Source organism: Anopheles funestus, chromosome 3RL (assembly GCF_943734845.2).
Source record: "Anopheles funestus chromosome 3RL, idAnoFuneDA-416_04, whole genome shotgun sequence".
Lineage (NCBI taxonomy): Eukaryota > Metazoa > Arthropoda > Insecta > Diptera > Culicidae > Anopheles > Anopheles funestus.
The window spans coordinates 59,529,194-59,552,708 of NC_064599.1; the positions used below are offsets into that span (position 1 = coordinate 59,529,194).

Sequence of the window (23,515 nt, forward strand, 5' to 3'; positions counted from 1 at the left end):
GATGTGTAGCGGAAACCGAAAATGTGTCCGAAAAGAGTAAATGGATTTTTTGTCCTCTTTTGAATAATTCGTTTGTTAACATGAGGTGAGTTTTTCGATAAAAAGAACAATTTAAACTTATTAATTGAGACGTTTTCCTACCTGATAAAACACGCTCGCTTTCTCAGGATTTCGTCGCAGAAAACGATCACTTTTATTTTCTAAACCAACAAGAGAGCGTCTATCAAAAGAGGTTACATTAACTGCCCTCCGATTCGCAAGCGATCGGTAAAACCGACAGCGAAAACCAAAAACGATTTTTCAACACCCGGAGAGCATCCAACGGAGGAGGTAACATCTGTCGTCTAGCTGGTATTGAAAAGCTTCAGCTAGTCTCCGCAATGGTGCAAGTGGCGCTAAAAGCATTTTTAACTAGCTGCTTGCGCTAGTCTCCACAATGATATAAATGGCGCTGATATCATCCTCTAGCGCCACTCGTACCATTGTGGAGACTAGCTGAAGCTTTTCAGTACCAGCTAGAGGTTACCTCCTCCATTGGATGCTCTCTTGGTACTGAAATTCGTTTTTGATTTTCGCTTTCGGTTTTTTCCGGTTGCTTGCAAATCGAAGGGCAGTTATTGTTACCTTTTTTGATAGATGCTCTCTTGGTGTTTTAACTTTTATTTTTCGTTATAACAGGAATGCATCAATCAAATTATCGTCGTTTGATTTTTTTCGACTGGTAAACATAAAAAATTATTAAAAATCCAGAATTTTATTAATTTAGTCATCAATCTAACATAAATACGACCATTTTATCATTGTAAATTATAATTATACATTAGTTTAACATCCACATCCTGACGAAAGTCAATCTGCACTCGCTTTACATATGTCGGCGGTGAAGGAACCGGATTAAATATCGGCTTACGGTGCACATTCGATAGCGGTTGTGGAATTTTCTTCGGTTCCGGCTTTAAGGAAAACTGTAGGAAATTGTTTTGTGTTTTTCTTTCAGTAGTACGCTTTCCCAGCTATATCACCGGCGATGCTTCCTTCGTTTCTTTAGCGGCACGATGTGCCAGATTGACCTGATGCATTTGACCTTGCGTATGGGACAGGTGACGCCCTCGTTGGATCTTAGTAGAAAATCTGTTAAAATAAGTTTCTTTTCACTCAAATAATGCTTTGAATAAAAAAAGAATAAAAAAACAAAAAAATTTAAAAAAAATTTTCAACTCGAAAATTTCATAAGGGGTACCCCTTGCCATTTTTTGAGAAATTTTGCAAAAAAATTTAAATTGATTTATTTTAATGCCAATTGGTTCAAATAAGTTTCCTTTCACTCAAATAACGATTTATATTTAAAAAAAGAGTAAAAAATCAGAAAAAATTTAAAAAAATATAATAATTTGAAAATTTCATTAGGCTCATTTTTGCACCAACTTTTGCTATAACTCGGTCAGTATCCAATGAATCGCCAATCTTTAAATTGTGGCCGATAGATGGCATCAACGCCTACAATTTCTTTTTGGACGGCCATGCCCTCAGATGTCTGTGCCAGAAGTTATCCGAGGAACCAAGTTCCTTACCCTGTTTGAGAAAATGTAAAATTTTCCTCATTTTTGCACCAACTTTTGCCTATAACTCGGTCGGTATCCTACGGTATCTTTAACCTGTGGTCGATAGATGGCACCAATGGCTATATTTTCTTCTTGTACGGCCATGCCCTCAGATGTCTGTGCCAGAAGTTATTCGAGAAACCAAGTTCCCTACTCTGTTTGAGAAAATGTAAAATTTTCTTCATTTTTGAGTAATTTAGCAAAATTTATAAATATGATATATTTTAATGCAAATTTTGTTGCAATAAGTTTTTTTTCACTTAAATAATGCTTTAAATTAAAAAAAGTATAAAAAGTCAGAAAAAAAATTTTTAAAAATTTTCAACTCGAAAATTTCATAAGGGGTACCCCTTGCCATTTTTTTGAGAAATTTTGCAAAAAAATTTAAATTGATTTATTTCAATGCCAATTGGTTGCAATAAGTTTCTTATCACTAAAATAATGCTTTAAATTAAAAAAAATCAAAAATTTAGACAAAAATAGACAATTATAAAAATTGGAATATTTCATAAGGCTCATTTTTGCACCAAGTTTTGCCTATAACTCAGTTGGTATCCAACGGATTGCCAATCTTCAACCTGTGGCCGATAGATGGCCCCAATGGCTACATTTTCTTCTTGGACGGCCATGCCCTCAGATGTCTGTGCCAGAAGTTATCCGAGGAACCAAGTTCCTTACCCTGTTTGAGAAAATGTAAAATTTTCCTCATTTTTGCACCAAATTTTGCCTATAACTCGGTCGGTATCCAACGGATCGCCAATCTTTAACCTATGGTCGATAGATGGCACCAATGGCTACATTTTCTTCTTGGACGGCCATGCCCTCAGATGTCTGTGACAGAAGTTATCCGAGGAACCAAGTTCCTTACCCTGTTTGAGAAAATGTAAAATTTTCCTCATTTTTGCACCAAATTTTGCCTATAACTCGGTCGGTATCCGACGGATCGCCAATCTTTAACCTGTGGTCGATAGATGGCACCAATGGCTACATTTTCTTCTTGGACGGCCATGCCCTCAGATGTCTGTGCCAGAAGTTATTCGAGAAACCAAGTTCCCTACCCTGTTTGAGAAAATGTAAAATTTTCTTCATTTTTGAGTAATTTAGCAAAATTTTAAATATGATATATTTTAATGCAAATTTTGTTGCAATAAGTTTCTTTTCACTTAAATAATGCTTTAAATTAAAAAAAATATAAAAAATCAGAAAAATTTTTTTTAAAAATTTTCAACTCGAAAATTTCATAAGGGGTACCCCTTGCCATTTTTTTGAGAAATTTTGCAAAAAAAATTAAATTGTTTTATTTTAATGCCAATAGGTTGCAATGAGTTTCTTTTCACTCAAGTAATGCTTTAAATTAAAAAAAAGAGTAAAAAATCAGAAAAAATTTAAAAAAATATATAAATTTGAAAATTTCATTAGGCTCATTTTTGCACCAACTTTTGCCTATAACTCGGTCGGTATCCTACGGATCGCCAATCTTTAACTTGTGGCCGATAGATGGCCCCAATGGCTACATTTTCTTCTTGGACGGCCATGCCTTCAGATGTCTGTGCCAGAAGTTATCCGAGGAACCAAGTTCCTTACCCTGTTTGAGAAAATGTAAAATTTTCCTCATTTTTGCACCAAATTTTGCCTATAACTCGGTCGGTATCCAACGGATCGCCAATCTTTAACCTATGGTCGATAGATGGCACCAATGGCTACATTTTCTTCTTGGACGGCCATGCCCTCAGATGTCTGTGACAGAAGTTATCCGAGGAACCAAGTTCCTTACCCTGTTTGAGAAAATGTAAAATTTTCCTCATTTTTGCACCAAATTTTGCCTATAACTCGGTCGGTATCCGACGGATCGCCAATCTTTAACCTGTGGTCGATAGATGGCACCAATGGCTACATTTTCTTCTTGGACGGCCATGCCCTCAGATGTCTGTGCCAGAAGTTATTCGAGAAACCAAGTTCCCTACCCTGTTTGAGAAAATGTAAAATTTTCTTCATTTTTGAGTAATTTAGCAAAATTTTAAATATGATATATTTTAATGCAAATTTTGTTGCAATAAGTTTCTTTTCACTTAAATAATGCTTTAAATTAAAAAAAGTATAAAAAATCAGAAAAATTTTTTTTAAAAATTTTCAACTCGAAAATTTCATAAGGGGTACCCCTTGCCATTTTTTTGAGAAATTTTGCAAAAAAAATTAAATTGTTTTATTTTAATGCCAATAGGTTGCAATGAGTTTCTTTTCACTCAAGTAATGCTTTAAATTAAAAAAAATATAAAAAATCAGAAAAAATTTAAAAAAATATATAAATTTGAAAATTTCATTAGGCTCATTTTTGCACCAACTTTTGCCTATAACTCGGTCGGTATCCTACGGATCGCCAATCTTTAACTTGTGGCCGATAGATGGCCCCAATGGCTACATTTTCTTCTTGGACGGCCATGCCTTCAGATGTCTGTGCCAGAAGTTATCCGAGGAACCAAGTTCCTTACCCTGTTTGAGAAAATGTAAAATTTTCCTCATTTTTGCACCAAATTTTGCCTATAACTCGGTCGGTATCCAACGGATCGCCAATCTTTAACCTATGGTCGATAGATGGCACCAATGGCTACATTTTCTTCTTGGACGGCCATGCCCTCAGATGTCTGTGCCAGAAGTTATCCGAGGAACCAAGTTCCTTACCCTGTTTGAGAAAATGTAAAATTTTCCTCATTTTTGCACCAAATTTTGCCTATAACTCGGTCGGTATACAACGGATTGCCAATCTTCAACCTGTGGCCGATAGATGGCCCCAATGGCTACATTTTCTTCTTGGACGGCCATGCCCTCAGATGTCTGTGCCAGAAGTTATCCGAGGAACCAAGTTCCTTACCCTGTTTGAGAAAATGTAAAATTTACCTCATTTTTGCACCAAATTTTGCCTATAACTCGGTCGGTATCCAACGGATCGCCAATCTTTAAATTGTGGCCGATAGATGGCATCAACGGCTACATTTTCTTCTTGGACGGCCATGCCCTCAGATGTCTGTGCCAGAAGTTATTCGAGGAACCAAGTTCCCTACCCTGTTTGAGAAAATGTAAAATTTTCCTCATTTTTGCACCAAATTTTGCCTATAACTCGGTCGGTATCCAACGGATCGCCAATCTTTAACCTGTGGTCGATAGATGGCACCAATGGCTACATTTTCTTCTTGGACGGCCATGCCCTCAGATGTCTGTGCCAGAAGTTATTCGAGAAACCAAGTTCCCTACCCTGTTTGAGAAAATGTAAAATTTTCTTCATTTTTGAGTAATTTAGCAAAATTTATAAATATGATATATTTTAATGCAAATTTTGTTGCAATAAGTTTCTTTTCACTTAAATAATGCTTTAAATTAAAAAAAGTATAAAAAATCAGAAAAAAAATTTTAAAAAATTTTCAACTCGAAAATTTCATAAGGGGTACCCCTTGCCATTTTTTTGAGAAATTTTGCAAAAAAAATTAAATTGTTTTATTTTAATGCCAATAGGTTGCAATGAGTTTCTTTTCACTCAAGTAATGCTTTAAATTAAAAAAAGAGTAAAAAATCAGAAAAAATTTAAAAAAATATAAAAATTTGAAAATTTCATTAGGCTCATTTTTGCACCAACTTTTGCCTATAACTCGGTCGGTATCCTACGGATCGCCAATCTTTAACTTGTGGCCGATAGATGGCCCCAATGGCTACATTTTCTTCTTGGACGGCCATGCCCTCAGATGTCTGTGCCAGAAGTTATCCGAGGAACCAAGTTCCTTACCCTGTTTGAGAAAATGTAAAATTTTCCTCATTTTTGCACCAAATTTTGCCTATAACTCGGTCGGTATCCAACGGATCGCCAATCTTTAACCTATGGTCGATAGATGGCACCAATGGCTACATTTTCTTCTTGGACGGCCATGCCCTCAGATGTCTGTGACAGAAGTTATCCGAGGAACCAAGTTCCTTACCCTGTTTGAGAAAATGTAAAATTTTCCTCATTTTTGCACCAAATTTTGCCTATAACTCGGTCGGTATCCGACGGATCGCCAATCTTTAACCTGTGGTCGATAGATGGCCCCAATGGCTACATTTTCTTCTTGGACGGCCATGCCCTCAGATGTCTGTGCCAGAAGTTATCCGAGGAACCAAGTTCCTTACCCTGTTTGAGAAAATGTAAAATTTTCCTCATTTTTGCACCAAATTTTGCCTATAACTCGGTCGGTATCCGACGGATCGCCAATCTTTAACCTGTGGTCGATAGATGGCACCAATGGCTACATTTTCTTCTTGAACGGCCATGCCCTCAGATGTATGTGCCAGAAGTTATTCGAGGAACCAAGTTCCTTACCCTGTTTGAGAAAATGTAAAATTTTCCTCATTTTTGCACCAAATTTTGCCTATAACTCGGTCGGTATCCTACGGATCGCCAATCTTTAACTTGTGGCCGATAGATGGCACCAATGGCTACATTTTCTTCTTGGACGGCCATGCCCTCAGATGTCTGTGACAGAAGTTATCCGAGGAACCAAGTTCCTTACCCTGTTTGAGAAAATGTAAAATTTTCCTCATTTTTGCACCAAATTTTGCCTATAACTCGGTCGGTATCCGACGGATCGCCAATCTTTAACCTGTGGTCGATAGATGGCACCAATGGCTACATTTTCTTCTTGGACGGCCATGCCCTCAGATGTCTGTGCCAGAAGTTATTCGAGAAACCATGTTCCCTACCCTGTTTGAGAAAATGTAAAATTTTCTTCATTTTTGAGTAATTTAGCAAAATTTTAAATATGATATATTTTAATGCAAATTTTGTTGCAATAAGTTTCTTTTCACTTAAATAATGCTTTAAATTAAAAAAAATATAAAAAATCAGAAAAATTTTTTTTAAAAATTTTCAACTCGAAAATTTCATAAGGGGTACCCCTTGCCATTTTTTTGAGAAATTTTGCAAAAAAAATTAAATTGTTTTATTTTAATGCCAATAGGTTGCAATGAGTTTCTTTTCACTCAAGTAATGCTTTAAATTAAAAAAAGAGTAAAAAATCAGAAAAAATTTAAAAAAATATATAAATTTGAAAATTTCATTAGGCTCATTTTTGCACCAACTTTTGCCTATAACTCGGTCGGTATCCTACGGATCGCCAATCTTTAACTTGTGGCCGATAGATGGCCCCAATGGCTACATTTTCTTCTTGGACGGCCATGCCCTCAGATGTCTGTGCCAGAAGTTATCCGAGGAACCAAGTTCCTTACCCTGTTTGAGAAAATGTAAAATTTTCCTCATTTTTGCACCAAATTTTGCCTATAACTCGGTCGGTATCCAACGGATCGCCAATCTTTAACCTATGGTCGATAGATGGCACCAATGGCTACATTTTCTTCTTGGACGGCCATGCCCTCAGATGTCTGTGACAGAAGTTATCCGAGGAACCAAGTTCCTTACCCTGTTTGAGAAAATGTAAAATTTTCCTCATTTTTGCACCAAATTTTGCCTATAACTCGGTCGGTATCCGACGGATCGCCAATCTTTAACCTGTGGTCGATAGATGGCACCAATGGCTACATTTTCTTCTTGGACGGCCATGCCCTCAGATGTCTGTGCCAGAAGTTATTCGAGAAACCAAGTTCCCTACCCTGTTTGAGAAAATGTAAAATTTTCTTCATTTTTGAGTAATTTAGCAAAATTTTAAATATGATATATTTTAATGCAAATTTTGTTGCAATAAGTTTCTTTTCACTTAAATAATGCTTTAAATTAAAAAAAATATAAAAAATCAGAAAAATTTTTTTTAAAAATTTTCAACTCGAAAATTTCATAAGGGGTACCCCTTGCCATTTTTTTGAGAAATTTTGCAAAAAAAATTAAATTGTTTTATTTTAATGCCAATAGGTTGCAATGAGTTTCTTTTCACTCAAGTAATGCTTTAAATTAAAAAAAGAGTAAAAAATCAGAAAAAATTTAAAAAAATATATAAATTTGAAAATTTCATTAGGCTCATTTTTGCACCAACTTTTGCCTATAACTCGGTCGGTATCCTACGGATCGCCAATCTTTAACTTGTGGCCGATAGATGGCCCCAATGGCTACATTTTCTTCTTGGACGGCCATGCCCTCAGATGTCTGTGCCAGAAGTTATCCGAGGAACCAAGTTCCTTACCCTGTTTGAGAAAATGTAAAATTTTCCTCATTTTTGCACCAAATTTTGCCTATAACTCGGTCGGTATCCAACGGATCGCCAATCTTTAACCTATGGTCGATAGATGGCACCAATGGCTACATTTTCTTCTTGGACGGCCATGCCCTCAGATGTCTGTGACAGAAGTTATCCGAGGAACCAAGTTCCTTACCCTGTTTGAGAAAATGTAAAATTTTCCTCATTTTTGCACCAAATTTTGCCTATAACTCGGTCGGTATCCGACGGATCGCCAATCTTTAACCTGTGGTCGATAGATGGCACCAATGGCTACATTTTCTTCTTGGACGGCCATGCCCTCAGATGTCTGTGCCAGAAGTTATTCGAGAAACCAAGTTCCCTACCCTGTTTGAGAAAATGTAAAATTTTCTTCATTTTTGAGTAATTTAGCAAAATTTTAAATATGATATATTTTAATGCAAATTTTGTTGCAATAAGTTTCTTTTCACTTAAATAATGCTTTAAATTAAAAAAAGTATAAAAAATCAGAAAAATTTTTTTTAAAAATTTTCAACTCGAAAATTTCATAAGGGGTACCCCTTGCCATTTTTTTGAGAAATTTTGCAAAAAAAATTAAATTGTTTTATTTTAATGCCAATAGGTTGCAATGAGTTTCTTTTCACTCAAGTAATGCTTTAAATTAAAAAAAGAGTAAAAAATCAGAAAAAATTTAAAAAAATATATAAATTTGAAAATTTCATTAGGCTCATTTTTGCACCAACTTTTGCCTATAACTCGGTCGGTATCCTACGGATCGCCAATCTTTAACTTGTGGCCGATAGATGGCCCCAATGGCTACATTTTCTTCTTGGACGGCCATGCCCTCAGATGTCTGTGCCAGAAGTTATCCGAGGAACCAAGTTCCTTACCCTGTTTGAGAAAATGTAAAATTTTCCTCATTTTTGCACCAAATTTTGCCTATAACTCGGTCGGTATCCTACGGATCGCCAATCTTTAACCTGTGGTCGATAGATGGCACCAATGGCTACATTTTCTTCTTGGACGGCCATGCCCTCAGATGTCTGTGCCAGAAGTTATCCGAGGAACCAAGTTCCTTACCCTGTTTGAGAAAATGTAAAATTTTCCTCATTTTTGCACCAACTTTTGCCTATAACTCGGTCGGTATACAACGGATTGCCAATCTTCAACCTGTGGCCGATAGATGGCCCCAATGGCTACATTTTCTTCTTGGACGGCCATGCCCTCAGATGTCTGTGCCAGAAGTTATCCGAGGAACCAAGTTCCTTACCCTGTTTGAGAAAATGTAAAATTTACCTCATTTTTGCACCAAATTTTGCCTATAACTCGGTCGGTATCCAACGGATCGCCAATCTTTAAATTGTGGCCGATAGATGGCATCAACGGCTACATTTTCTTCTTGGACGGCCATGCCCTCAGATGTCTGTGCCAGAAGTTATTCGAGGAACCAAGTTCCCTACCCTGTTTGAGAAAATGTAAAATTTTCCTCATTTTTGCACCAAATTTTGCCTATAAGTCGGTCGGTATCCAACGGATCGCCAATCTTTAACCTGTGGTCGATAGATGGCACCAATGGCTACATTTTCTTCTTGGACGGCCATGCCCTCAGATGTCTGTGCCAGAAGTTATTCGAGAAACCAAGTTCCCTACCCTGTTTGAGAAAATGTAAAATTTTCTTCATTTTTGAGTAATTTAGCAAAATTTATAAATATGATATATTTTAATGCAAATTTTGTTGCAATAAGTTTCTTTTCACTTAAATAATGCTTTAAATTAAAAAAAGTATAAAAAATCAGAAAAAAAATTTTAAAAAATTTTCAACTCGAAAATTTCATAAGGGGTACCCCTTGCCATTTTTTTGAGAAATTTTGCAAAAAAAATTAAATTGTTTTATTTTAATGCCAATAGGTTGCAATGAGTTTCTTTTCACTCAAGTAATGCTTTAAATTAAAAAAAGAGTAAAAAATCAGAAAAAATTTAAAAAAATATAAAAATTTGAAAATTTCATTAGGCTCATTTTTGCACCAACTTTTGCCTATAACTCGGTCGGTATCCTACGGATCGCCAATCTTTAACTTGTGGCCGATAGATGGCCCCAATGGCTACATTTTCTTCTTGGACGGCCATGCCCTCAGATGTCTGTGCCAGAAGTTATCCGAGGAACCAAGTTCCTTACCCTGTTTGAGAAAATGTAAAATTTTCCTCATTTTTGCACCAAATTTTGCCTATAACTCGGTCGGTATCCAACGGATCGCCAATCTTTAACCTATGGTCGATAGATGGCACCAATGGCTACATTTTCTTCTTGGACGGCCATGCCCTCAGATGTCTGTGACAGAAGTTATCCGAGGAACCAAGTTCCTTACCCTGTTTGAGAAAATGTAAAATTTTCCTCATTTTTGCACCAAATTTTGCCTATAACTCGGTCGGTATCCGACGGATCGCCAATCTTTAACCTGTGGTCGATAGATGGCCCCAATGGCTACATTTTCTTCTTGGACGGCCATGCCCTCAGATGTCTGTGCCAGAAGTTATCCGAGGAACCAAGTTCCTTACCCTGTTTGAGAAAATGTAAAATTTTCCTCATTTTTGCACCAAATTTTGCCTATAACTCGGTCGGTATCCGACGGATCGCCAATCTTTAACCTGTGGTCGATAGATGGCACCAATGGCTACATTTTCTTCTTGGACGGCCATGCCCTCAGATGTCTGTGCCAGAAGTTATTCGAGAAACCAAGTTCCCTACCCTGTTTGAGAAAATGTAAAATTTTCTTCATTTTTGAGTAATTTAGCAAAATTTATAAATATGATATATTTTAATGCAAATTTTGTTGCAATAAGTTTCTTTTCACTTAAATAATGCTTTAAATTAAAAAAAGTATAAAAAATCAGAAAAAAAAATTTAAAAAATTTTCAACTCGAAAATTTCATAAGGGGTACCCCTTGCCATTTTTTTGAGAAAATTTGCAAAAAAATTTAAATTGATTTATTTTAATGCCAATAGGGTGCAATGAGTTTATTTTCACTCAAATAATGCTTTAAATTAAAAAAAGAGTAAAAAATCAGAAAAAATTTAAAAAAATATATAAATTTGAAAATTTCATTAGGCTCATTTTTGCACCAACTTTTGCCTATAACTCGGTCGGTATCCTACGGATCGCCAATCTTTAACTTGTGGCCGATAGATGGCCCCAATGGCTACATTTTCTTCTTGGACGGCCATGCCCTCAGATGTCTGTGCCAGAAGTTATCCGAGGAACCAAGTTCCTTACCCTGTTTGAGAAAATGTAAAATTTTCCTCATTTTTGCACCAAATTTTGCCTATAACTCGGTCGGTATCCTACGGATCGCCAATCTTTAAATTGTGGTCGATAGATGGCACCAATGTCTACATTTTCTTCTTGGACGGCCATGCCCTCAGATGTCTGTGCCAGAAGTTATTCGAGAAACCAAGTTCCCTACCCTGTTTGAGAAAATGTAAAATTTTCTTCATTTTTGAGTAATTTAGCAAAATTTATAAATATGATATATTTTAATGCAAATTTTGTTGCCAGAAGTTATTCGAGAAACCAAGTTCCCTACCCTGTTTGAGAAAATGTAAAATTTTCTTCATTTTTGAGTAATTTAGCAAAATTTATAAATATGATATATTTTAATGCAAATTTTGTTGCAATAAGTTTCTTTACACTTAAATAATGCTTTAAATTAAAAAAAGTATAAAAAATCAGAAAAAAATTTTTAAAAATTTTCAACTCGAAAATTTCATAAGGGGTACCCCTTGCCATTTTTTTGAGAAATTTTGCAAAAAAATTTAAATTGATTTATTTCAATGCCAATTGGTTGCAATAAGTTTCTTATCACTAAAATAATGCTTTAAATTAAAAAAAATCAAAAATTTAGACAAAAATAGACAAATATAAAAATTTGAAAATTTCATAAGGCTCATTTTTGCACCAAGTTTTGCCTATAACTCAGTTGGTATCCAACGGATTGCCAATCTTTAACCTGTGGTCGATAGATGGCATCAATGGCTACATTTTCTTCTTGGACGGCCATGCCCTCAGATGTCTGTGCCAGAAGTTATTCGAGGAACCAAGTTCCATACCCTGTTTGAGAAAATGGAAAATTTTCCTCATTTTTGCACCAAATTTTGCCTATAACTCGGTCGGTATCCAACGGATCGCCAATCTTTAACCTGTGACCGATAGATGGCACCAATGGCTACATTTTCTTCTTGGACGACCATGCCCTCAGATGTCTGTGCCAGAAGTTATCCGAGGAACCAAGTTCCTTACCCTGTTTGAGAAAATATAAAATTTTCTTCATTTTTGAGTAATTTAGCAAAATTTATAAATATGATATATTTTAATGCGAATTTTGTTGCAATAAGTTTCTTTTCACTTAAATAATGCTTTAAATTAAAAAAAGTATAAAAAATCAGAAAATTTTTTTTTAAAAATTTTCAACTCGAAAATTTCATAAGGGGTACCCCTTGCCATTTTTTTGAGAAATTTTGCAAAAAAAATTAAATTGTTTTATTTTAATGCCAATAGGTTGCAATGAGTTTCTTTTCACTCAAGTAATGCTTTAAATTAAAAAAAGTATAAAAAATAAAAAAAAAATTAAAAAGATATAAATATTTGAAAATTTCATTAGGCTCATTTGTGCACCAACTTTTGCCTATAACTCGGTCAGTATCCAATGAATCGCCAATCTTTAACTTGTGGCCGATAGATGGCCCCAATGGCTACATTTTCTTCTTGGACGGCCATGCCCTCAGATGTCTGTGCCAGAAGTTATCCGAGGAACCAAGTTCCTTACCCTGTTTGAGAAAATGTAAAATTTTCCTCATTTTTGCACCAAATTTTGCCTATAACTCGGTCGGTATCCTACGGATCGCCAATCTTTAACTTGTGGCCGATAGATGGCCTCAATGGCCACATTTTCTTCTTGGACGTCTATGCCCTCAGATGTCTGTGCCAGAAGTTATCCGAGGAACCAAGTTGCTTACCCTGTTTGAGAAAATGTAAAATTTTCCTCATTTTTGCACCAACTTTTGCCTATAACTCGGTCGGTATCCTACGGATCGCCAATCTTTAACCTGTGGTCGATAGATGGCACCAATGGCTACATTTTCTTCTTGGACGGCCATGCCCTCAGATGTCTGTGCCAGAAGTTATTCGAGAAACCAAGTTCCCTACCCTGTTTGAGAAAATGTAAAATTTTCTTCATTTTTGAGTAATTTAGCAAAATTTATAAATATGATATATGTTAATGCAAATTTTGTTGCAATCAGTTTCTTTTCACCTAAATAATGCTTTAAATTAAAAAAAGTATAAAAAATCAGAAAAAAAATTTTAAAAAATTTTCAACTCGAAAATTTCATAAGGGGTACCCCTTGCCATTTTTTTGAGAGATTTTGCAAAAAAAATTTAAATTGATTTATTTTAATGCCAATAGGTTGCAATGAGTTTCTTTTCACTCAAATAATGCTTTAAATTAAAAAAAGACTAAAAAATCAGAAAAAATTAAAAAAATATAAAAATTTGAAAATTTCATTAGGCTCGTTTTTGCACCAACTTTTGCCTATAACTCGGTCGGTATCCAACGGATCGCCATTCTTTAACTTGTGGTCGATAGATGGCACCAATGGCTACATTTTCTTCTTGGACGGCCATGCCCTCAGATGTCTGTGCCAGAAGCTATCCGAGGAACCAAGTTCCTTACCCTGTCTGAGAAAATGTAAAATTTTCTTCATTTTTGAGTAATTTAGCAAAATTTATAAATATGATATATTTTAATACAAACTTTGTTGCAATAAGTTTCTTTTCACTTAAATAATGCTTTAAATTAAAAAACGAATAAAAAATCAAAAAAAAAATTTTAAAAATTTTTCAACTCGAAAATTTCATAAGGGGTACCCCTTGCCATTTTTTTGAGAAATTTTGCAAAAAAAATTAAATTGATTTATTTTAATGCCAATAGGTTGCAATGAGTTTCTTTTCACTCAAATAATGCTTTAAATTAAAAAAAGACTAAAAAATCAGAAAAAATTTAAAAAAATATAAAAATTTAAAAATTTCATTAGGCTCATTTTTGCACCAACTTTTGCCTATAACTCGGTCGGTATCCAACGGATCGCCAATCTTTAACTTGTGGCCGATAGATGGCCCCAATGGCTACATTTTCTTCTTGGACGGCCATGCCCTCAGATGTCTGTGCCAGAAGTTATCCGAGGAACCAAGTTCCTTACCCTGTTTGAGAAAATGTAAAATTTTCCTCATTTTTGCACCAAATTTTGCCTATAACTCGGTCGGTATCCAACGGATCGCCAATCTTTAACCTGTGATCGATAGATGGCACCAATGGCTACATTTTCTTCTTGGACGGCCATGCCCTCAGATGTCTGTGCCAGAAGTTATTCGAGAAACCAAGTTCCCTACCCTGTTTGAGAAAATGTAAAATTTTCTTCATTTTTGAGTAATTTAGCAAAATTTATAAATATGATATATTTTAATGCGAATTTTGTTGCAATAAGTTTCTTTTCACTTAAATAATGCTTTAAATTAAAAAAAGTATAAAAAATCAGAAAAAAAATTTTAAAAAATTTTCAACTCGAAAATTTCATAAGGGGTACCCCTTGCCATTTTTTTGAGAAATTTTGCAAAAAAAATTAAATTGATTTATTTCAATGCCAATAGGTTGCAATGAGTTTCTTTTCACTCAAATAATGCTTTAAATTAAAAAAAGAGTAAAAAATCAGAAAAAATTTAAAAAAATATAAAAATTTGAAAATTTCATTAGGCTCATTTTTGCACCAAATTTTGCCTATAACTCGGTCGGTATCCAACGGATCGCCAATCTTTAACCTGTGGTCGATAGATGGCACCAATGGCTACATTTTCTTCTTGAACGGCCATGCCCTCAGATGTCTGTGCCAGAAGTTATTCGAGGAACCAAGTTCCTTACCCTGTTTGAGAAAATGTAAAATTTTCCTCATTTTTGCAGCAACTTTTGCCTATAACTCGGTCGGTATCCTACGGATCGCCAATCTTTAAATTGTGGTCGATAGATGGCACCAATGTCTACATTTTCTTCTTGGACGGCCATGCCCTCAGATGTCTGTGCCAGAAGTTATTCGAGAAACCAAGTTCCCTACCCTGTTTGAGAAAATGTAAAATTTTCTTCATTTTTGAGTAATTTAGCAAAATTTATAAATATGATATATTTTAATGCGAATTTTGTTGCAATAAGTTTCTTTTCACTTAAATAATGCTTTAAATTAAAAAAAAGTATAAAAAATCAGAAAAAAAATTTTAAAAAATTTTCAACTCGAAAATTTCATAAGGGGTACCCCTTGCCATTTTTTTGAGAAATTTTGCAAAAAAAATTAAATTGATTTATTTCAATGCCAATAGGTTGCAATGAGTTTCTTTTCACTCAAATAATGCTTTAAATTAAAAAAAGAGTAAAAAATCAGAAAAAATTTAAAAAAATATAAAAATTTGAAAATTTCATTAGGCTCATTTTTGCACCAAATTTTGCCTATAACTCGGTCGGTATCCAACGGATCGCCAATCTTTAACCTGTGGTCGATAGATGGCACCAATGGCTACATTTTCTTCTTGAACGGCCATGCCCTCAGATGTCTGTGCCAGAAGTTATTCGAGGAACCAAGTTCCTTACCCTGTTTGAGAAAATGTAAAATTTTCCTCATTTTTGCAGCAACTTTTGCCTATAACTCGGTCGGTATCCTACGGATCGCCAATCTTTAAATTGTGGTCGATAGATGGCACCAATGTCTACATTTTCTTCTTGGACGGCCATGCCCTCAGATGTCTGTGCCAGAAGTTATTCGAGAAACCAAGTTCCCTACCCTGTTTGAGAAAATGTAAAATTTTCTTCATTTTTGAGTAATTTAGCAAAATTTATAAATATGATATATTTTAATGCGAATTTTGTTGCAATAAGTTTCTTTTCACTTAAATAATGCTTTAAATTAAAAAAAGTATAAAAAATCAGAAAAAAAATTTTCAACTCGAAAATTTCATAAGGGGTACCCCTTGCCATTTTTTTGAGAAATTTTGCAAAAAAATTTAAATTGATTTATTTTAATGCCAATAGGTTGCAATGAGTTTCTTTTCACTCAAATAATGCTTTAAATTAAAAAAAGTATAAAAAATAAAAAAAAAATTAAAAAAATATAAATATTTGAAAATTTCATTAGGCTCATTTGTGCACCAACTTTTGCCTATAACTCGGTCAGTATCCAATGAATCGCCAATCTTTAACTTGTGGCCGATAGATGGCCCCAATGGCTACATTTTCTTCTTGGACGGCCATGCCCTCAGATGTCTGTGCCAGAAGTTATCCGAGGAACCAAGTTCCTTACCCTGTTTGAGAAAATGTAAAATTTTCCTCATTTTTGCACCAAATTTTGCCTATAACTCGGTCGGTATCCAACGGATCGCCAATCTTTAACCTGTGGTCGATAGATGGCCCCAATGGCTACATTTTCTTCTTGAACGGCCATGCCCTCAGATGTCTGTGCCAGAAGTTATCCGAGGAACCAAGTTGCTTACCCTGTTTGAGAAAATGTAAAATTTTCCTCATTTTTGCACCAAATTTTGCCTATAACTCGGTCGGTATCCAACGGATCGCCAATCTTTAACCTGTGATCGATAGATGGCACCAATGGCTACATTTTCTTCTTGGACGGCCATGCCCTCAGGTGTCTGTGCCAGAAGTTATTCGAGAAACCAAGTTCCCTACCCTGTTTGAGAAAATGTAAAATTTTCTTCATTTTTGAGTAATTTAGCAAAATTTATAAATATGATATATTTTAATGCGAATTTTGTTGCAATCAGTTTCTTTTCACTTAAATAATGCTTTAAATTAAAAAAGTATAAAAAATCAGAAAAAAAAATTAAAAAATTTTCAACTCGAAAATTTCATAAGGGGTACCCCTTGCCATTTTTTTGAGAAATTTTGCAAAAAAATTTAAATTGATTTATTTTAATGCCAATAGGTTGCAATGAGTTTCTTTTCACTCAAATAATGCTTTAAATTAAAAAAAAGGTTAAAAAATCAGAAAAAATTTAAAAAAATATAAAAATTTGAAAATTTTATTAGGCTCATTTTTGCACCAACTTTTGCCTATAACTCGGTCGGTATCCTACGGATCGCCAATCTTTAACTTGTGATCGATAGATGGCACCAATGGCTACATTTCCTTCTTGGACGGCCATGCCCTCAGATGTCTGTGCCAGAAGTTATTCGAGAAACCAAGTTCCCTACCCTGTTTGAGAAAATGTAAAATTTTCTTCATTTTTGAGTAATTTAGCAAAATTTATAAATATGATATATGTTAATGCGAATTTTGTTGCAATAAGTTTCTTTTCACTTAAATAATGCTTTAAATTAAAAAAAGTATAAAAAATCAAAAAAAAAATTTTAAAAAATTTTCAACTCGAAAATTTCATAAGGGGTACCCCTTGCCATTTTTTTGAGAAATTTTGCAAAAAAATTTAAATTGATTTATTTTAATGCCAATAGGTTGCAATGAGTTTCTTTTCACTCAAATAATGCTTTAAATTAAAAAAAGAGTAAAAAATCAGAAAAAATTTAAAAAAATATAAAAATTTGAAAATTTCAATAGGGTCATTTTTGCACCAACTTTTGCCTATAACTCGGTCGGTATCCAACGGATCGCCAATCTTTAACTTGTGGCCGATAGATGTCCCCAATGGCTACATTTTCTTTTTGGACGGCCATGCCCTCAGATGTCTGTGCCAGAAGTTATCCGAGGAACCAAGTTCCTTACCCTGTTTGAGAAAATGTAAAATTTTCCTCATTTTTGCACCAAATTTTGCCTATAACTCGGTCGGTATCCTACGGATCGCCAATCTTTAAATTGTAGCCGATAGATGGCCCCAATGGCTACATTTTCTTCTTGGACGGCCATGCCCTCAGATGTCTGTGCCAGAAGTTATCCGAGGAACCAAGTTCCTTACCCTGTTTGAGAAAATGTAAAATTTTCCTCATTTTTGCACCAAATTTTGCCTATAACTCGGTCGGTATCCAACGGATCGCCAATCTTTAACCTGTGGTCGATAGATGGCACCAATGGCTACATTTTCTTCTTGTACGGCCATGCCCTCAGATGTCTGTGCCAGAAGTTATTCGAGAAACCAAGTTCCCTACTCTGTTTGAGAAAATGTAAAATTTTCTTCATTTTTGAGTAATTTAGCAAAGTTTATAAATATGATATATTTTAATGCAAATTTTGTTGCAATAAGTTTCTTTTCACTTAAATAATGCTTTAAATTAAAAAAAGTATAAAAAATCAGAAAATTTTTTTTTTTTTAAATTTTCAACTCAAAAATTTCATAAGGGGTACCCCTTGCCATTTTTTTGAGAAATTTTGCAAAAAAAATTTAAATTGATTTATTTCAATGCCAATAGGTTGCAATGAGTTTCTTTTCACTCAAATAATGCTTTAAATAAGATAAATTTTTATCATTTCCTTTTTAACAAGCGAAGTAATAAAATATTTAAAAAGTTATTTTTTATCATTATGACCAAAAAATGTGAAATCTATACAATCGATTAAAAGTAATCACGTCGCTATCCAACCTCCGCTGCGTGCAGACGTTAATCGAGGCTACGAAAGTGCTAAACACAGACAAATAAAAAAGTGATTGCAAATAATAACGAGCGTACCCACGATGGGTCATAGCTCCCAAAAAAACAAAAAGCGGCCGATCCCCATGGGAACTGCTACCAGGCCGAAACGCAGAATACTGCCAAACATAGCACAACAGTGTGCAGCCAATCCATACGCACCTCTACTATCGCTAGAGGACAACGAGATCGAGATCACTCACACAACTCCTAAACCATCTGGCAACGTCAAGCCAGAGCACGCACCACCACCAATAACGGTCGCCAGTTCTAATGTTCTGGACATCCATAAGAAGGTCATGGCATCTGGTGTCATGCGCTATACGACAGCGACTACCTACAAAGGTATTATAGTCCGCACCACAACTACAGCAGATTTTAAGGCCGTTTGTCAAATGCTTAAATCGACAAACACGGAGTTCCACTCTTACCAACTACACGAGGACAAAACGACCAAAATCGTCTTAAACGGCCTAATCGACATGCCAACTGAAGAGCTTAAAGAACTTTTACAACAGGAAAAAATCAACCCGGTAGCTATAAAAAAACTACCCATTAGGCAGCAGCGCTTTGACCAGCAGGCATTGTACCTGTTGCACTTCACCAAAGGCTCAGTAGACATGAGTATATTAAAAACAATCAAAGCTCTAAACCACCAAATGGTCACTTGGCGTTACTTCTCCGGGCAACCTGGTCCTATGCAGTGCAAAAATTGCCAAAGATTCGGACATGGTGCTGAAAACTGTTATAGAGCGCCGTTGTGCATTAAATGTTCCTTGGGACACAAATCTTCCACGTGTCCATTATCTGCAGAAGCTGGCGAAGACAAGATCCCGACGCACAAACTAAAATGTGCAAACTGCGATGGAAACCATACGGCCAACTATAGCGGTTGTCCTAAACGGCTAACAAAAACAAAACCCAAAACTCAAAACGGAACAATGTTCGCAACTACGCAAAGGCAGGTAAATTTATCTAGCAGTGATTTCCCTCCACTTCCCTCCCGTAGTCAAAACCCATTCCCTACTACGCACACTAATCCATCCCGAGTAAATGGTCAGTCACCTCTCTCATATGCCGACGCAACTAACAGCACTGACCTTTTCAATTCAGAAGAACTAGTGCAAATCATCTCCGACACATTTCATAGTCTGCGTGGATGTAAAAGCAAAGAGGACCAAATCAAGGTAATCTTTACAATCGTTCAAAGATATTGCTATCGATAAATGGAGCAGTTTACAAACATTAAAGTCGCCTACTGGAATGCAAATAGCATAACCAACAAAAAAATAGATTTCACAAGATTTCTTAACCACCATGGTATTGACGTAGTCGCAGTGACGGAAACTTTTCTTAAACCTGACTTACCCTTCAATGTTGCTAATTATTACACTTACCGTCTCGATAGAACATCTGGCCCTAAGGGTGGGATTTTAATTCTAATTAAAAAAACCCTTAAACATTCGTTATTACCATCTTTCAATCTTAAAATCATTGAAGCCATTGGCATTAACATACACACTAGTCGATCTCAAATTTCATTTGTTGCAGCATATCACCCCGGCGGTAATGGCAATATGAACAAATTCAAACACGATATTAAGCAATTAACCAGCCTTAGGAACAAGTTTTTCATTTGTGGGGACTTCAATGCCCGTCACAATTTGTGGAACTGTGCCTCTAACAATCAAGCAGGAAAAACCTTATTTGACGAACTGCAAATAGGACAATTTTCCATCAACCATTCCAACTCCCCTACCTACATTCCTTCTAATCCTAAAAACAATCCCTCCACGTTAGACTTAGTGTTGCGTCCAGCAACGAGCCCTTTCTTTCTAACCGTTGCCAAAAGTATCAAGAAACAGTTTTTCTAATGATAAAGTACAATCTTTAATTAAAAAATCACTGTTGCTTCTCAGGCTGTTTCTATCGAAAAAAAGAGAACTAGCGTCCCTTCTTACGCACTTTTATGCTCTTTTTTTACAACCGATCGCGGTCGTTACTCCTTTCCGAAGTTCATCCGAGCCGCCCGCGATCCTTCGGATCGGATGAATATCCCTAAACTTGTCCGCAACCGTCTCGCTCGGTCGTTTCGCTCCTAATTTCGCTCGCTCATCTGGCGCTGTCAAACGTTGGGCCGTTGTTGTAAACAACACTTAGTTTTAACAAACCACCAAGATCTCTCGGAACCAATAACGATGCATGATCTAACTTCAGACCATCTGCCAGTGCTATTCGAATTTAAAGATGTCCAATTAATCAAAATTTCGAAAAAACAATTATTTGATTATAAAAATGCCAACTGGCCTCTTTTTAAATCTGAATTAAAAAGTCACATTAATCCTAACGAAACCGACCTTAGCCAAATCGAACAGCCATCACAAATAGATAATATGATCCAAAAACTATCATACCACGTTTACCAATCACACAATCGAGCCGTTCCGCTCTCCACCCCGGGAGATTTCAACATTTTCATTCCTCAATCAATTATCTCCTTGATAAAATTAAGAAATGTATATAGGAAAAAATGGCAAAGACACAGACTAAATCTCTATTACAAAGACACCTACCTTTCCTTAAAACAAGATATCGAAGCCAAGCTATGCCTACTACGAAATTCGGCATGGTCTAAGAATTTAGAATCATTTAACCCACAACATGACAATAATAGCAAACTTTGGAAATTCGTAAAAATAATTAAAAAACAGCCCAAAAGCATCCCAGCATTAAAAGATAACAACAAAACACTTTTAACTCCTATAGAAAAATGTGAAGCAATAAAAACGCATTTTCAAAAAGCCCACAGTACCACCTTTCACGATAAGAGCCCTTTAAATATCAAAGTAAAGGCAGCAGTACACAGATTTTTCCGTTTAAACCCAACTCCCGAAATTATACCAGCCGATTTGATCAAACCTAAGGAAATACTTCAAATTATAAAATTAACAAAGACAAAATCTTCTTCAGGACTCGATTGCATAAATTATCGAACTATAAAACAACTTCCTAAAAATGTTATTGTATATATTACCTTAATCTTTAATGGCTGTATAAAACTAGGATACTTTCCCAACAGTTGGAAACAAGCTAAGGTTGTTCCAATCCCAAAAATCGGTAAAGATTTGAATCAAGCTTGCAACTACAGACCAATTAGTCTATTAAACTGTTTCAGCAAAATTTTTGAAAAAATTATCGCAGTAAGATTAAGAACATACTCTGAAATGTGTAATATCATACCTAACTCTCAGTTTGGTTTTCAACCCGGCCTTTCCACGACACATCAGTTACATAGGCTCAAAAGCGATATAATCTTTAATCGACGCAATAACAAGTCCACCAGCCTAGTACTATTGGACATGGAAAAAGCGTTTGATACCATTTGGCATGATGGTCTGACTTACAAATTAATCAAATATGGGTACTCAAATTATATAATCCATCTGATCAAGAGTTTCCTATCCAATAGATCTAATGCTGTTTATATCAACAATACGCAATCCAATAACTACACCCCCCCTGCGGGTGTGCCACAAGGGAGTGTACTCTCACCCATACTTTTCAATATCTTTACGGCTGACATACCTAAAATGACAAACTGTACCCAATATCAGTACGCCGACGATCTGGCCATTGGCACCTGCAGTAGATTATCGAAAACCGCAATTAAAACACTAAACAAATCTTTACTCATTTACCACAAATACTGCAACAGATGGAAATTGAAGATCAACCCTAACAAGTCAGAAGCAATTTTTTTCACCCGTTTCACTAGCCAACGTAAAATTCCTAATACCAACCTAAAATTGAATGGAGTAAATATACCATGGTGTACCAAAGTCAAGTATCTAGGTATCATTTTAGATAAATCCCTGACCTTCAAACAACATACTGAAAACCTTACTATCAAATGTGAAAAAATACTCAGAAGCCTGTATTGTTTCTGGAACAGATCATCAAAATTAAGTCTGAAAAACAAAATCCTCATGTACACCTCCCTGATAAGGCCTATAATAACCTACGCATCCCCAGTTTGGCACTCCTGCGCTAAAACACACAAATTAAAAATGCAAAGAATTCAAAATAGATTTTTGAAAACTTTCTTGAATGTTCCTTTTTGGTATAGAACTAATTACATCCACAGAACTTGCAATATTGAACCCCTTGAAATATTCATATCAAAACTTAACTCCAATTACTTATCACGAACTAATAATAACCTAAACTCCACACTAGTGGAATCACTCTCCCGATCATAACTATAATTGTATTACCAATCCCAACTCCTTTCCTTCCTATCCTCTACCTCTCCAACGACATTCACTGTTAGATAATTAAGATTAGGTTTAGCTTTTCTCTTCTCTCGTAACCTGGCGTCATTCTTTATATATATATTAAAAGTAATCACATAGCATAACTATAAGACGCCTAGTTTTAAGAGAATAAGACAAAACTAGAAGAGATACATAAAACTGATGTTATACAAAGTTGTAGAGAATAAAAATTTACATTAGCTTGATTTTACAGATTAAACATATAAGCACTCGGTCTTTCACAAAAAAAAAAATCAATGTGAATCGTAATGCATGCCCACTTTCGTCCGAACTACGCGATTTCCTTCCGCGACACGTGTCTCAATCGCCGTTAATAATCGAATCCTGTCCGATATGGCTGATGATCATACATCCGCTAGTACGGTTCATTTACCGTTTGCCCTAAACAAGCATAAGTATCACTTTACACCATCATTCGGCTTAAGAGTCTCACCTTTCACATTGTGGGTTAATAAGCGTCGCACGAGCGCACGTGCACAAGGGAGTGTTAGTTAGGTATGTTTGTGAAACACTTCATTTCTTACTTTTTTGATGTCGATCGATTCTAAGCGATTGGTTAAATTGTTCTTATTGTAGTAATAAGTATCTTCATGTCCTCTTTTCTTACATTTTTTTGCAAGTCTCAAAACTTGAAGCCTGGGGAATTCAAAACTGACAGCTCCGGCAGGACCTTACACATGGTACTTTTGTAATAGTATCGTTTCCCTACAACTACATGGTCAATATT

General features: G+C 35.5%; 1 long non-coding RNA gene across 1 annotated transcript; it reads right to left on the reverse strand.

Annotated features, from left to right (window-relative positions):
* Positions 1–2,925: 2,925 nt before the first annotated feature.
* On the reverse strand, positions 2,926–17,503 carry LOC125768434 (uncharacterized). Its single transcript, XR_007418888.1, has 6 exons — positions 17,448–17,503; positions 13,925–15,499; positions 8,942–10,037; positions 4,371–5,466; positions 3,991–4,180; positions 2,926–3,275 (listed from the first exon to the last, which is right to left on the reverse strand). It is a non-coding gene; the product is annotated as an uncharacterized LOC125768434 (long non-coding RNA).
* Positions 17,504–23,515: the final 6,012 nt, after the last annotated feature.